At 46.7% G+C, this 15,449-nt stretch overlaps 1 long non-coding RNA gene across 4 annotated transcripts in view; it reads right to left on the reverse strand.

The window, feature by feature from the left end:
- LOC108178010 (uncharacterized) overlaps positions 1–15,449 on the reverse strand; it is a 32,157-nt gene that overhangs the window by 11,082 nt on the left and 5,626 nt on the right. The gene's annotated exons all lie outside the window — the stretch shown is intronic.

The raw sequence follows: 15,449 nt of genomic DNA on the forward strand, positions 1-15,449 counted from the left end.
TCAATCTTTTCCCTAAGTGCATCATATGCATGTACTCCATATTAAATAAAAGTGATATTTAGAGTGCTTTCACAAATTTTTTTTTTTTACTTATTTGAAAATCGGAGTTACACAGAGAAGGAGAAGCAGAGAGAGAGAGAGAGAGAGAGAGAGAGAGAGAGAGAAAGAGAGATCTTCCATACACTGGTTCACTCCCCAATTGTCCGCAATTGTGCCATGTGGGTGCAGGGGCCCAAGGACTTGGGCCATCTTCCACTGCTTTCCCAGGCCATAGCAGAGAGCTGGATCGGAAGTAGAAAAGCCGGGTCTCGAACTGGTGCCCATATGGAATGCCAGCACTGCAGGTGGAGGCTTTACCCTCTACACTATAACGCCAGCCCCAGAATCCCTAATTTTTAAAAGCTACCAATGAGGGCCAGCGTTGTGGCCTAGTGGGTTAAGCCACCACTTGCAGCACCAACATCCCATAGGGGCACTAGTTCAAGATCCAACTGCTCCATTTTTCCTGCTAATGTGCCTGGGAAAGCAGCAGAGGATGGCCCAAGTGCTTGGGCACCTGCACCCACATGGGAGACCTGAAAGAAGCTCTTGGCTCCTGGATTCATCCTGGCCAAGCCCTGGCTGTTGTAGCCATTTGGAGAGTGAACCAGTGGATGGAAGACCTCTTCCTCTCTGTCTGTCTTTCTTGTCTTTCCTCTCCCTTTGTAACACTTTAAAATAAATAAAAAACAGGCTGGCGCTGCGGCTCACTATGCTAATCCTCTGCCTTGTGGCACCAGCACACCGGGTTCTAGTCCCGGTCGGGGCGCCGGATTCTGTCCCGGTTGCCCCTCTTTCAGGCCAGCTCTCTGCTGTGGCCAGGGAGTGCAGTGGAGGATGGCCCAGGTGCTTGGGCCCTGCACCCCATGGGAGACCAGGAAAAGCACCTGGCTCCTGGCTCCTGCCATCGGATCAGTGCGGTGCGCCGGCTGCAGCGCGCCGGCCGCGGTGGCCATTGGAGGGTGAACCAACGGCAAAGGAAGACCTTTCTCTCTGTCTCTCTCTCACTGTCCACTCTGCCTGTCAAAAAAATTAAAAAAAATAAAAATAAAAATAAAAAGCCACTAATGTTCTAATTATAGTGGAATGTGATTGAGGAACACTGGGCTGGAATTTGATCTTATTTATCTCTAACCTATGCATGTGGGATTAGCCATCATCAATTATGAAATTTTAAAAAAGGATACTGGTGTTGTGGCACAGAGGGTAAAGCCACTGCCTGCAATGCCAGCATGCTGCATCAGCCAGGGCTGGGCAGACTGAAACCAGAAGCCTGAAATTCCATCCTGGTCTCCCAAGTGGTGGTAGAGGCCCAAGTACTTGGGCCATCTTCCACTGCTTTCCTAGGTGCATTAGCAGGGAGTGGGATCTGAAGTGGAGCAGCTGGGTCTTGAAACAGCACCTGAGGGGCTGGCGCCTTGGCACACTAGGTTAATCCTCCGCCTGTGGCACCGGCATCCCATGTGGATCCAGTTTTAGTCCCGGTTGCTCCTCTTCCAGTCCAGCTCTCTGCTGTGGCCTGGGAAAGCGGTGGAGGATAGTCCAGGTGCTTACGCCCCTGCACCCACCGGGAGGAAGCTCCTGGCTCCTGGCTTTGGATCGGTGCAGTTCCAGCCATTGCGGCCATTGAGGAGTGACCCAACAGAAGGATGACCTTTCTCTCCGCCTCTCTCTCTCTCATTGTCTGTAACTCTGCCTGTCAAGTAAATAAATTATTAAAAAAAAAAAAAACAGCACCTGAATGAGATGCCAGTGTCACAGATGATGGCTTGAACCACCACATCACAATGCTAGCCCTATTAATAAGTCTTTAGAAAACAAAAAAGAGGGGCCAGTATTGTGACATAGCAGGTGAAACTGCCGCCTGCCATGCCATCCCATATGGGCATTGGTTCATGTCCAGCTGCACCACTTCTGATCCAGCTCTCTGCTAATGGCCCAGAAAAAGCAGCAGAAGATGGTTCATATAGGTGGGCCCCTTCCACCTACATGGGAGACTCAGATGAAGCTCCTGGTTCCTGGCTTCCCTGTGGCTACTTAGGGCATGAAGCAGCAGATGGAAGACCTCTTTCTCTCTGTATCTGCCTCTCTCTAACTCTGACTTTCAAAATAAGTAAATAAGTATTTTATAGAAAACTTTTATTTAATAAATATAAATTTCATGGGTGTAACTTTTGGAATGTAGCAGTTCTTGCCCCCATACCCACCCTCCCACCCGCACTCTCATCCCACCTCCTACTCTGTCTCCCATCCCATTCTTCATTGCGATAGTATTTCTCTCTAGTTCTCAGTGATTTAAATGTGACCAAGCCTTCTGTACTTTGTCACACAAAGCGGGTTTTCCAGGTGACTATTTTGGTGAGTGTCAAAATAAGAATTTATGGTGTATTACTGTCAATTCACTTTGAATTAAAATATATATAGCAGCAAAAAAAAAAGATTCATTTTTAATTATCTTTATATACAGAAGATCAATTATATACTAAGATTTCAACAGTTTGCACCCACTCAGACATAGAAAGTATAAAGTACTGTTTGAAGACTAGTTTTACAGTTAATTCTTACAGTACAACACATTAAGGATAGATGTCCTACATGGGGAGCAAGTGCACAGTGATTCCTGTTGTTGATTTAACAATTGACACTCTTATTTATGAGGTCAGTGATCACCGGAGGCTCTTATTTATTTTTTTTTTAAAGATTTATTCATTTATTTGAAAGTCAGAGTTACACAGAGAGAGGAGTCTTCCATCCACTGGTTCACTCCCCAGATGGCCGCAACAGCTGGAGCTGCACCGATCCGAAGCCAGGAGCCAGGAGCTTCTTCCGGGTCTCCCATGAGGGTACAGGGGCCCAAAGACTTGGGCCATCTTTTACTGCTTTCCCAGGCCATAGCAGAGAGCTGGATCAGAAATGGAGCAGCCAGGACTAGAACTGGCGCCCATATGGGATGCCAGCGCTTCAGGCCAGGGTGTTAACCCGCTGTGCCACAGCACCAGCCCCCACCCGAGGCTCTTGTCATGAGCTGCCAATGCTATGGAAGCCTCTTGAGTCCACAAACTCTGACATTATTTAGACAAGGCCATAGTTAAAGTGGAAGTTCTCTCCTCCCTTCAGAGAAAGGTACCTCCTTCTTTGATGGCCCGTTCTTTTCACTGGGATCTCACTCACAGAGATCTTTCATGTAGGTCATTTTTCGCCACAGTGTGGGCCCTTCATTTTTCTTTCCCTGTCTGAGTCATTGCTGGGTGGAGGGCTTCCGTGGTATGGAATTCCTGAAATTTCTCCCAGGCTTTACAATGGACTCAATAGCCCCCTTCTTATAGGGTGGGAAAACTTTCTCTAAACTGCTTCTGGGAGAAGGTTGGGACTCATCTAGCAAAGTTGTCGGACAAGATTTTAATTGCTGATCCTAATAGCCCACTTGGTACAGGGTAAGGGAGATTTTCTTAGCCTGCCCCCAGGGAGAGGGCTGGAACCCACCTTGACAAGATTATGAACAAAGGCAAGACTTTTAATCACTTAACTACACAGAATTCTCATTTTTCCTTCATCCACTCTAACACAAAAAGACTGGTATCTATCTAGCTAGTAACAGAGTACAGAAATGTAAGGTCCTACTCTAATGTTAACGAGGACTCTGGGCTATACCCTCAATAGCGATGCCAGGCTGAGCAATGAGCATTTTCAGCCAAGGGCTGACAGTCTGTGATTCTGACCTGGGGGTACTTCACCCCACTGGGCAGATTCACTTCTAGTGGCCAGATTTTTAGCAGAGTGGATGGGACTTCCTTGGAAGCTAGCCTCTGTCATGGCAGCTGTTCATTTAATGCCCTAATGCCCTGGCTTTTTGCATCAAAAACAGGAGCTATTTTGGGAGTGGACTGGCCTAGTTGGTTCTCCCTGATGGCAGATCACCACATAAAGTAGCTACTAATCCTTTCACATAGGATCAAACATATCAGTCACTTTGAACCATTCATCTATCTATTAGGGTAATTTTTGTGGGGGGGGGGTACTGAGGGCTAATTTTCTAAGTAGGAAAAGTGGCTGGCAATTTTAGGCAAGACAAAAAATATCCACAGGGCCTGTGCTGTGGCACAGTAGGTTAATCCTCCTCCTGTGGCACCAGCTTACCTTTTGGGCTCTGGTTCTAATCCCGGCTACTCCTCTTCTGATCCAGCTCTCTGCTATGGTCTGGGAAAGCAGTGGAAGATGGCCCAAGTGCTTGGGCTCTTGCACCCGCCTGGAGACCCAGAAGAAGCTCCTGGCTCCTGGCTTCAGATTAGCTCAGCTTAGGCCATTGTGGCCATTTGGGGAGTGAATCAGCGGATGGAAGACCTTTCTCTGCCTCTGCCTCTCTTGTAACTCTGCCTTTCAAATAAACAAATCTTTAAAAAGAATTCCTCCTGGATGAATGTGGCAAAGAGAGAGTAGGGCAGGAAGATGCCAAGGTGACTAGGTAAAAGAGACTGGGCAAGCCTTTGTCTCCATGAAATATTGGCTAAGAGACTTTGGCTACCACTAGACAAGGCAGGGAGAAGATAGAAGACTACGTGTGGAACATTCTTTGGAGTGAAGTTGCTTAGGACTTACCACTGTTCTTGTGTTTTTTTCTTGGCTAGCTCTGCTAAATATATCACTGGAGATGACTGGAACAGAGCTTTTGTCTTCACAGAAGAAAAACTTAGATGCGAGAAATAGAATAGCAGTGAGACAGCAAGGTTTAATGGGGCGGGGCAGACTTTGGAGTAGATAGGAGCCCCTCAGAAAGGGAGAGAGACCGATCATTGACAGGAGTAAGCAAGGTTACACAGTCTGATGGAGAGAATGCATCTACAGGCCAGGTGGTTGTCTCAGTAGAGGGCTGAGATTGATGGCAGCACAGATCAGCATCATCCGCCTCACAGACAGGGAAAATGGGGACAGCTGAGGGGAGTGAGCAGCTGAGGCAGTTGTCGAGAGTACAAATGTGTCAAAGGGGATGTGAAAAGGAGGGTGAGGGGGAAGAAGATGGGACTGAGAAGAAGGTTTGGAATAAGAGGAAGATTGGTTAACTGGACGCCAAGATGGCATAGGATGAAGGGGAATGATTAGCAGGATCAAAGTCAGGCTCTTTTGTTTGTTTGTTTTAAGAGTTATTTATTTATTTGAAAGGCAGAGTTACAGAGAGAGAGAGAGAAAGAGAAAGAGATAAATCTTCCATTTCCTGATTCATTACACACATGGCCACAACAGCCAGGGCTGGGCCAGGCCAAAGCCGGCAGACAGGAGCTTCTTCTGGATGTCCCATGTGGGCTCAGGAGCCAAAGTACTTGGGCCATCTTCTGCTGATTTCCCAGGTGCATTATCAGGGAGCTGGATTGGAAGCGGAGCAGTTGAGACTTGAACCAGTGCCCTAATGGGATGCTGGCACTGCCTTACCTGCTATGTCACAGTGCTAGCCCTAAAGCCCAGACTTTAGTAGGCTCAGGAGTTTACTTCTTGTCTTTTTTCCTAAGGAGGAGAATCTGATGGTTGACAGAATGAAGGACAATTATGAAACGTTAGCAAAGAAGAGCAGAACAAAGAGGAAGCAGGATATGAACTCACAGCCAGAACAAGTTTATTCAAGGGCTACACTCAAGAGTCTCTCACTACCAGCATGCATACGGGGTGAACAAATGGCAGAGAGAAAGAACTCTGTTACAGGCTAGGATTATGCAGCAGAAGGCAGTTGAAGATTGTGAGGGGGAGGTCGTTAGGTGGGGCTGAGCTGGTTTGTCTAGGCTTTTCACCTGCATGGGCTTTTCAAACTTGGCCAGGCTGGTTAGTTGAGGAAGGATGCAGAGAGTGTTGAGGGAAAGAGTGCAAGGGGTGGGGTTGAACTGGTTGGGAAGGAATGCATAGGGTTGCTGTTTGTCCTTGCTTCATCAATTCTGACTCAGTATAGATGGGGAGAGGGGCTGCTAGTTTCTTTCTGGCTACTTCCTGGTGATGCAGGGCATTGATGCAGGGTGGGATATCTATACTCTAAATCAGAACTGTTTGGAGAAGAAGAGCAGTCTTGCGATGTTCCTGCCTGATAACTCTGACTATAACAGTCACTCGTTCCTGCAAGAACATTTGAAACATGTTAACTACACATGGTAGGAATGAAAGCACTATGATTATGAGGATAAAAGGAGATGATAGAGACATTGCCCATGGTAGGAAACATGGGCAAAACGACATGGGCCTATTTGGGGGATAGATTTCATTAGTGTGCTTTTTTTTTATGGGCCCAATATCTTCTCTTAACATAACCAACTTATTTCTGTAGAACCAGCACTGTTCACCCAAAAAGAGGCAAAGTCCTCCTTTTTCGGCAGTGAGGAGATCTAATCCTCAACATATTTGAAGGATCACTGCTGCCAAGGAATCCACCTGATCCTAGAGCTGAGACAGTTGTTACACCGGGTCGTTTATGTCTTCTTTGAGAGTGAGAGTAAGTCTTATATTTTATTGGCCCTGTCTACCAAAGTTGCCTGTACAGCTACTCAATTCTTGCCAGAACACCCAACAAGATTATTAAGGAGGGTGAGTCCAAAATCCCTTTTGACATAATGTGTTAGAGAGAAGGAAAATAAAGACTGGTTTAGAGTATAGGACAAAGGCAGAAATAGGAAAGCGAGAGTACAGATCCCTGTCCAATTAGTGGGAAGACAGGTGCAAGCCTGGTTGCTGCAGAGAAAGAACGCCCTTATTTCTGATCCTGTACGTGTGATCATATGGTAAGTGATAATCCTTATGCTTCCCAGTGACGCGGGAACATGATAAATAACTGCCATAGAGGCCACTTCTATTGGGCGTGAGGAATAGTAATGTTTAAAGGAGGTGGAGGTCTGGAAGAGTGATAAGTTACAGGTGACATCGGGGAATGAACCCATGTCACTGGAAAAGGAGAGGGAAAGGAGCTTGACCAATCACTGAGGCCATAGCAAACATGCCATGGATAGGTATAAGACGTGGAACCGTCAGTGTTTGTTTTTTCCTTTGCTCTGTTGGTGTTGTTTCCTGGGAACTCCAGAAGAGATATATCCTGGGGTTCTCTGAGGAAGGTTCTGGTCCATGTAATATAAATAAGTCCCTTGGCCCTTTCCCAGAGCTGGTAGGAGGTAGGGAGGCTTTGCCAGACCTCAGGGGAGGAGGGTGTTCAGATCCAACATGAAGAGACATTGGGGTTATGTTTAAAGAAGAGGCTAAATAAATGTTAATGAGAGGTATGTAGGGGTTTGGGAAGCACAAAAGGGGATCAGGTCAGAAGTAGCAATAGAGAAGCATCCTACTCAAAAGAGGTAAGAGTGCTAGAGAAACTTCCAAGTCTAAGACTATGGCTGCAGCTATCATCAGAGAGTGACAGTGCGTTACAGTAAGAAATATAAACAGAGGTAAAAAAGGATATCTACATGGAAGTGAAGTCACAGAGATTGCCCTGGAGCCATCACCTGAGATGAGGTTCAGGAGGTAGACTGATGGAGTCTAGTACTACTATCTCTCCTATAGAACTACTTGGAGGAGGGTGCAGTCTTGTGGCATAACAGGTAAAGCCACTGTCTGCAATACTGGCACCCCATATGAGCACTGGTTTGTGTCCTGGCTGCTCCACAGCCCCAGAAGATGGTGCAAGCACTTGGGCCCCTGCCACCCATGTGGGAGACTGGGAAGAAGCTCCTGACTCCAGCTTTGGTCTCAACCCCAGCTGTTGCAGCCATTTGAGGTGTGAACCAGCAAATAGAAGATCTCTCTCTCTCTGTCTCTCCCTCTTTCTGTAACTCTGATTCTCAAATAAATAAATCAATCTTAAAAAATACAATCTCCTGATGAAACAGAGCTCTAATAAATAGAATAATTATTATTTTTTTTTTTTGGTCTTGTAACACAAATTTAATTCATGATCAAGGAGGTTAACACCTGACATTGCTTAGAGTCAGAAAGAAAAGGAACAGTTGAAGTCATCCGGCACTGACTGAGGATGATCCACGCACCAGGCTTTCTGTTAAACACTGCATCTCCTTTAATTCTTTTTTTTTTTTTACTTTTATTTAATGAATATAAATTTCCAAAGTACTATTTATGGATTACAATGGCTTCCCCCCCATACCGTCCCTCCCACCCACAACCCTCCCCTTTCCCACTCCCTCTCCCCTTCCATTCACATCAAGATTCATTTTCGATTATCTTAATATACAGATCAGCTTAGTATACATTAAGTAAGGATTTCAACAGTTTGCTCCCACACAGAAACATAAAGTGAAAAATAATAGATGATTTTTTTAAAATGATGATGAAATCAGATCAGACCTATTGTCATGTTTAATCCCAGTGAGAGTCAAGTTGGGAGTTGATAAATTCTTTTTTTTTTTTTTTTTTTTTTTTTTTTTTTTTTTTACAGAGGATCAGTTTAGTATGCATTAAGTAAAGATTTCAACAGTTTGCACCCCCATAGAATCACAAAGTGAAATATATTGTTTGAGTACTCGTTATAGCATTAAATCTCAATGCACAGCACATTAAGGACAGAGATCCTACATGAGGAGTAAGTGCACAGTGACTCCTGTTGTTGACTTTACCAATTGACACTCCTGTCTATGGCATCAGTAATCTCCCTATACTGCAGTCATGAGTTTCCAAGGCTATGGAAGCCCTCTGAGTTCTCCGACTCTTATCTTGTTTAGACAAGGTCATAGTCAAAGTGGAGGTTCTCTCCTCCCTTCAGAGAAAGGTACCTCCCTCTTTGAAGACCTGTTCTTTCCACTGGGATCTCACTCACAGAGATCTTTTGCCAGAGTGTCTTGGCTTTCCATGCCTGAAATACTCTCATGGGCTTTTCAGCCAGATCTGAATGCCTTTAGGGCTGATTCTGAGGCCAGAGTGCTATTTAGGACATCTGCCATTCTATGAGTCTGCTGAGTATCTCACTTCCCATGTTGGATCACTCTCCCCTTTATTTTACCGGTTAGTATTAGCAGGTACTAGACTTGTTTATGTGCTCCCTTTGACTCTTAGTCCTTTCATTATGATCAATTGTGAACTGAAATTGATCACTTGGACTAGTGAAATGGCATTGGTACATGCCACCTTGATGGGATTGAATTGGAATCCCCTGGTATGTTTCTAACTCTACCATTTGGGGCAAGTCAGCTTGAGCATGTCCCAAATTATACATCTCTTCCCTCTCTTATAGAATAATTATTTTTTAAGATTTATTTATTTGGCCGGCGCTGTGGCTCACTAGGCTAATCCTCTGCCTTGCGGCGCCAGCACACCGGGTTCTAGTCCTGGTCGGGGCACTGGATTCTGTCCCGGTTGCCCCTTTTTCAGGCCAGCTCTCTGCTGTGGCCAGGGAGTGCAGTGGAGGATGTCCCGAGTGCTTGGGCCCTGCACCCCATGAGAGACCAGGATAAGTACCTGGCTCCTGCCATCGGATCAGCATGGTGCGCCGGCCACAGCGCGCCAGCTGCGGCGGCCATTGGAGGGTGAACCAACAGCAAAAGGAAGACCTTTCTGTCTCTCTCTCTCACTGTCCACTCTGCCTGTCAAAAAAAAAAAGATTTATTTATTTATTTGAAAGTCAGAGTTACACACAGAGAAAAGGAAAGGCAGAGAGAGAGAGAGGTCAAGAGATCTTCCATCCATTGGTTCATCCCCTCATTTGCAATGGCTGGAGCTGACCCCATCCGAAGGCAGGAGCCAGAAGCTTCCTCCAGGTCTCCCACGTGGGTGCAGGGCTCAAGGACTTGGGCCATCTTCAACTGCTTCCCCAGGCCATAGCAGAGAGCTGGATCAGAAGTGGAGCAGCCGGGATCAAACCGGCAAACATATAGCTTTACCCGCTATGCCACAGTGCCGGCCCCAAATAGAACAATTATTAAAAAAAAAAAAAAGAATTACTTGGAGGAATCTGTGGAATTCAGGAATTGTCAGGAACATGAGGTATTGTGGGGAGCCTTGTCAACTTGAGAATAGTGGGTCCCGTGGGAATAAAATTATATAAAGGAACTGTAACTAATTTTAATGAAGTAAAATGTACCCGAGGTGGGGTATCCTTTGAGCTTAGTGGTAGGGGTAGTCAATATTGCTTGAAAGGGCCTGTTCCATTTTGGCTATAAAGCAGCCTTGTTTTGTCTAAGGTAGACCCAATTACCGGGTTGAAATGCAGAAGTATAGTCCGAAGGTAGAGGGCATAGTTTGGGTAGATGTGTGTCTGCATAGGTCCATGAATAAGAGTGCATGGGGCTGGCACTGTGACATAGTAGGTTGGCCTCTGCCTGTGGTGCTGGCACCCCATATGGGTGTTGGTTCGAGCCCCAGCTGCTCCACTTCTGATCCAGCTCCCTACTGATGACCTAGGAAAGCAGTGAAGGATGGCTCAGGTGCTTGGGCCCCTCTACCTGCATGGGAGACCCAGAGGAAGCTCCTGGCTCCTGGCTTGGGCTCAGCCCAGCTCCAGCCATTGAGGCCATTTCAGGAGTGAACCAGTGGATGGAAGATCTCTCTCTCTCTCTCTCTCTCTCTCTCCCTCTCTCTGTCTCTCCCTCTCTCTCTGTAACTCTGCCTCTCAAATAAAAAAAAAAATTAAACAACAGCAAAAAGAGTGCATTTCACTGAGGAAAGGGAAAGTAACAGGAGGAGGAATGGCTTCAGAATTTTGGAGGAGAGGAAAGTTATCAGATGCAAGAAGATTACTTCTGTATAGGATTCCAAATGGGCTGAGCATTAATGGCTTCTGGGGAAGACATAAAACAGAGCTAAAGTAAGCAGTTTTACCCAGTCTAAGTGGACTTGGGCAGAGAGTTTAGTGAGAGCTTGTTTAAAATTTCATTTATCCATTCTACTTTTACTGAAGAGGGGAGATGATAGGGAATGTGAAAATGCTATGAGCGGCGCCGCGGCTCAATAGGCTAATCCTCCACCTAGTGGCGCCAGCACACCAGGTTCTAGTCCCGGTCGGGGCGCCGGATTCTGTCCCGGTTGCTCCTCTTCCAGGCCAGCTCTCTGCTATGGCCCGGGAGTGCAGTGGAGGATGGCCCAAGTACTTCAGCCCTGCACCCCATGGGAGACCAGGAGAAGTACCTGGCTCCTGCCTTTGGATCAGCGTGGTGCGCCAGCCGCAGCATGCCGGCCACAGCGGCCATTGGAGGGTGAACCAACGGCAAAGGAAGACCTTTCTCTCTGTCTCTCTCTCTCACTGTCCACTCTGCCTGTCAAAAAAAGAAAAAAAAATTCTGGCCCATTATCTGATTGAATGGAAATGGGGAGTCCAAATCTAGGGACAATATCGCTTAATAGTATAGTGGAAATGGTGAAGGCTCTCTTGTTAGTAGTGGGGAGGGCCTCCACCTAACCAAAGAAATTGTTCACCATAACCAGAAGGTAATTTATCCACTTAACTGGTAGCATGTGGGTGAAGTCAATCTGCCAGTCCTCCTGCAGGAGCAGCTGTGGGCCTGTGAGTAGCAGGAGATGGGGGTGGTCTTATATTGAGTTGGGCATAGCAATCCGACAAATGCTACACGTCCAAGATATATTATGCAGAGTTTCTTGTATGGTGGGAGTCAGGTGTATGTGTGATTTTAGGAAATGAAGAAAAGAGTTTGGGTTTGAATGACACAGGTAGCAGAGGTTTTTTAGAAGGTAGCTTGGAGAAAAGAGGGCAGTATTAGTTTATTATCTAGAAACCACCATGAGGCCCTTTGTTGTTGGAATTCAGAGATTTCTAAGTCTGAATAGGAGCTAAGTTAAAGAGAACGGATGGGATTATTTCACTATGGGCTGTTGCTTCAGCTGTCAGACCAGCCTGTTTGCTAGCTTCTGGTAAGTACTGTTTGTCTTTCTGGTGGCCTTTGCTATGAAAATAGTGGCTTTTGTTGGCAGCTGGGAAGCATCAAGAAGAGCTTTAATCAGCTTGACATTTATTATAGGGGTCCCTCGGGCTGTCAGGAAGCCTTTTCCTGCCATATCTGGGCACTGGAATGGATGATGTAATAGGCATATTGGGAATCTGTGTATATGTAAATGGTCTTTCCCTTTGCCAGAGTCAGGGCTCATGTTAAGAGCAATAGTTCAGCTGTGCCCTGAAGTAGGGGTCGAACTTCAATGACCTTTTTAGGGGAGAGGAAGAGAAAGTATCACCATGATACCCCTCAATTATCATCACATATCCAGCAGAAAAGGGGGGATTTTTGGTGGCGCTACCATCAATGAACCAGCCAGGGTCTTGGAGAATGAGAGTGTCTGTGAGGTGGTGTAATGTAGTTAGGGAGAAAGTCAGATAATTAGGGCAAGAATGGGGTTCATGGGAATCATATAAGGCAGTGGGAAGAAGAGTAGCTGGATTAAGGGAAAGCAATGATGGAAGGTGTCCGTAGGTTGGAGGAGAGTAGAATGAAGAATTTGGGGGATTGGCGCTGTGGCGCAGCAGGTTAAAGCCCTGGCCTGAAATGCTGACATCCCATATGGGCGCCGGTTCTAGTCCTGGCTGCTCCTCTTTCAATCCAGCTCTCTGCTATGGCCTGGGACAGCAGTAGAAGATAGCTCAAGTCCATGGGCCCCTGCACCCATGTGGGAGTCCTGAAGAAGCTCCTGGCTCCTGGCTTTGGATCGGCACAGCTCTGGCCATTGCGGTCATCTAGGGAGTGAACCAGCAGTTAGAAGACCTTTCTCTCTGTCTCTACCTCCCTCTGTAACTCTGTCTTTCAAATAAATAAAATGAAGAAAAGCGAGTTTCTGGGCCTCAGGTATGAGGAGGGCCTCAGTGGTCAGGATCCTCAGGCACTGAAGTCAGCTCTGATAAATCCTGCCCAATTGTTTGGAGAAATAGGCCATAATGGTGGTAGAGTCCCTTGCCATTTAGGTCAGAAGATTGAATGCTTGTCCCTTAGAGCTATGAATATAAAAAAGGAACAGTACATGTGGGTTAGGAAGGCTCAGGGTGGGTACTAGAATGGGATTTCCAGGGGGAGAGGTCCCTTTCATAGAGGGGTTTAGCAACAAGAGAGAAGTCTGGAATCCTGATGCAAAAATATCCCATGAGTCCCATGAAAGAGAAGAGGTCTCTCTTAGTAAATGGAAAGGGAAGGGAATGCGTTGCCTGTTTTTGGGCTGGAGGAATTGTGCAAGTGTCTGGTGTGACAGGAAGTCCCAGGAATGTGACAGGAGTGGAAATTAGCTGAGCTTTTTTTCTGAGATACCCTATAACCTTTCTCAGCTAACAAATTTAAAAGACTACTGATATGCTGGAGACAGGTTCCTCTGGAGGAGCTGCAGAGCTGTTGAAGTAGGGTACTGGGTGAAAGGTTAATAGAGGCTAGATACGCCTAGAGGGTCTGCCCAAAGAAGTGTGGCTGCCCTGAAAACTGGTTTTTTGTTTTTGTTTTTTGTTTGTTTTTGTTTGTTTGTTTGTTTGTTTTTAAATAGAAAGTATAGATGTGTATGGGGCGAGTGAATTGGGATGGGTATGTGAACCTGAAGGAGGTGGCATATTGTAGGTTTTAGGCCACTATGGCTTTCTAGACTGAGAGAATATTGGGGAACAGCAATAGCTTTTATGCGATCCCTTAGGGAGATGTGAATGGGAGTACTTTATGGGATCCCTTAGGGAGATGTGAATGTGAGTGGGTGGTGATTATGGGGTAAAATGTATTCCATACTATAGGGCTGACCAAGGCTGACTTTCTCTCTGGGATAGAGAGGTAGGGGGAGGAAGGTCCTTATTATGAAGGATAAACGTGTGGGTTGCATCCCTAGTGGGAATGGAGACAGATGCTCCTAGAGAGAGGAGAAGGTCTCTGCCCAACAGGGGGATGGAACAATTGGACAGAACAAGAAAGGAGTGTAAAAGAGTAATATCTCCGAAGGAGCAATATAGAGGAGGAGCCTTATTAGGTGTCTTAATGAAGCCTTTCATGCCAGCAAGAGACAGAGGAAGGAAGGAGTGGGCCACAATATTCACTTAAAACAGATAAACTAACCCCAGTGTTCACCAAGAAAGAAATACTTACTACACACTGCCCCCACTACCCTTGGATCTTTGCTCTCACTTGTGATGGGGCTGTGGGACCCAGGCCTCCTCATTTTGTTATATTTAACATAGATGAGATGTCCTGTGTTGGAGAGGGTTGAGCAGAGAGCTGTCTCAAATAGAGGGGCATCCCTCCCCCAGGGGGAGGGCAGTCCGTCTTCCAGCGTCCCCATTGTCTGCATTTGGGATATGACCCTGGCCCAGTGCCCAGTATTGCTGCAATTAATGCAGACTACTGGAGGGCTGGGATCTGGCTTGTGGTCAGGCTCCGGGTTGGAGCAGGCCTTGGCCCAGTGCCCAGTGCTGCGGCATCAGTAACAGGTTCCCTGAGGCCTGGGACTTGTCTTTTTTTTTTTTTTTTTTTTTTTTTTTTTTTTTTTTTGACAGGCAGAGTGGACAGTGAGAGAGAGAGACAGAGAGAAAGGTCTTCCTTTGCCGTTGGTTCACCCTCCAATGGCCGCAGCGGCCGGCGCACTGCAGCCGGTGCACCGCGCTGATCCGATGGCAGGAGCCAGGAGCCTGGTGCTTTTCCTGGTCTCCCATGGGGTGCAGGGCCCAAGCACCTGGGCCATCCTCCACTGCACTCCCTGGCCACAGCAGAGAGCTGGCCTGGAAGAGGGGCAACCGGGACAGAACCCGGCGCCCCGACCGGGACTAGAACCCGGTGTGCCGGCGCCGCTAGGCGGAGGATTAGCCTAGTGAGCTGCGGCGCCGGCCAACTTGTCTTTTGATTTGGGTCTTGGTAGACTGCAGAGGCAAGCATCTGATACTTTAATTTCATGTTTTTCCTTCTGAGTGCTTACTTCCTCATCCCTATTAAAGATGCAAAAAGCTGCATTTATGGGGTCTCTTTTGTGGGTTTGTGTACTGTCACCCAGTTTTTAGAGTTTGCACTGGACATCTGGAGCTAATTAGGGCATAAAGTGAGTATTTAGAAACAACTGCCCTCCTGGGAAATTGGGACCTGTGTTGGTAGTTTGTATTGTCTCTGTAAGGTGGGCCATAAAGATAGCAGGGTTTTCATCTGGTGCCTGGGTGATCTCATGGATCCTATCATAGTTAATCTGCTTTTGGCTGTTCTTATCCATAGCCAACAGGCAGGCGATCATGTGATCTCAGGCCCATAGGTGTCCCTAGGTCCCTGGGTTGGTAGGTCCACTCCAGGTTAGGGATGGCTTTGGGGATGGCCCAAGCAGCCTCTGGGTGTCTGTCTTGGGCCTGGTGGTGTAACTCATCTCTGTGCTGTTCAGCAGCTTGCCAGATACGTTCAAATTCATCTGGAGTTAAGGTAGAGGATAGAATGAGACAAAGATCTTGCCAGATTAAGCTGTAGGACTGAGTCAGGTGAAGAAATTCCTTATGATATTTG

The sequence above is a fragment of the Oryctolagus cuniculus genome, chromosome 4 (assembly GCF_051225735.1).
Source record: "Oryctolagus cuniculus isolate XC-2025 breed Fujian yellow rabbit chromosome 4, ASM5122573v1, whole genome shotgun sequence".
NCBI lineage: Eukaryota > Metazoa > Chordata > Mammalia > Lagomorpha > Leporidae > Oryctolagus > Oryctolagus cuniculus.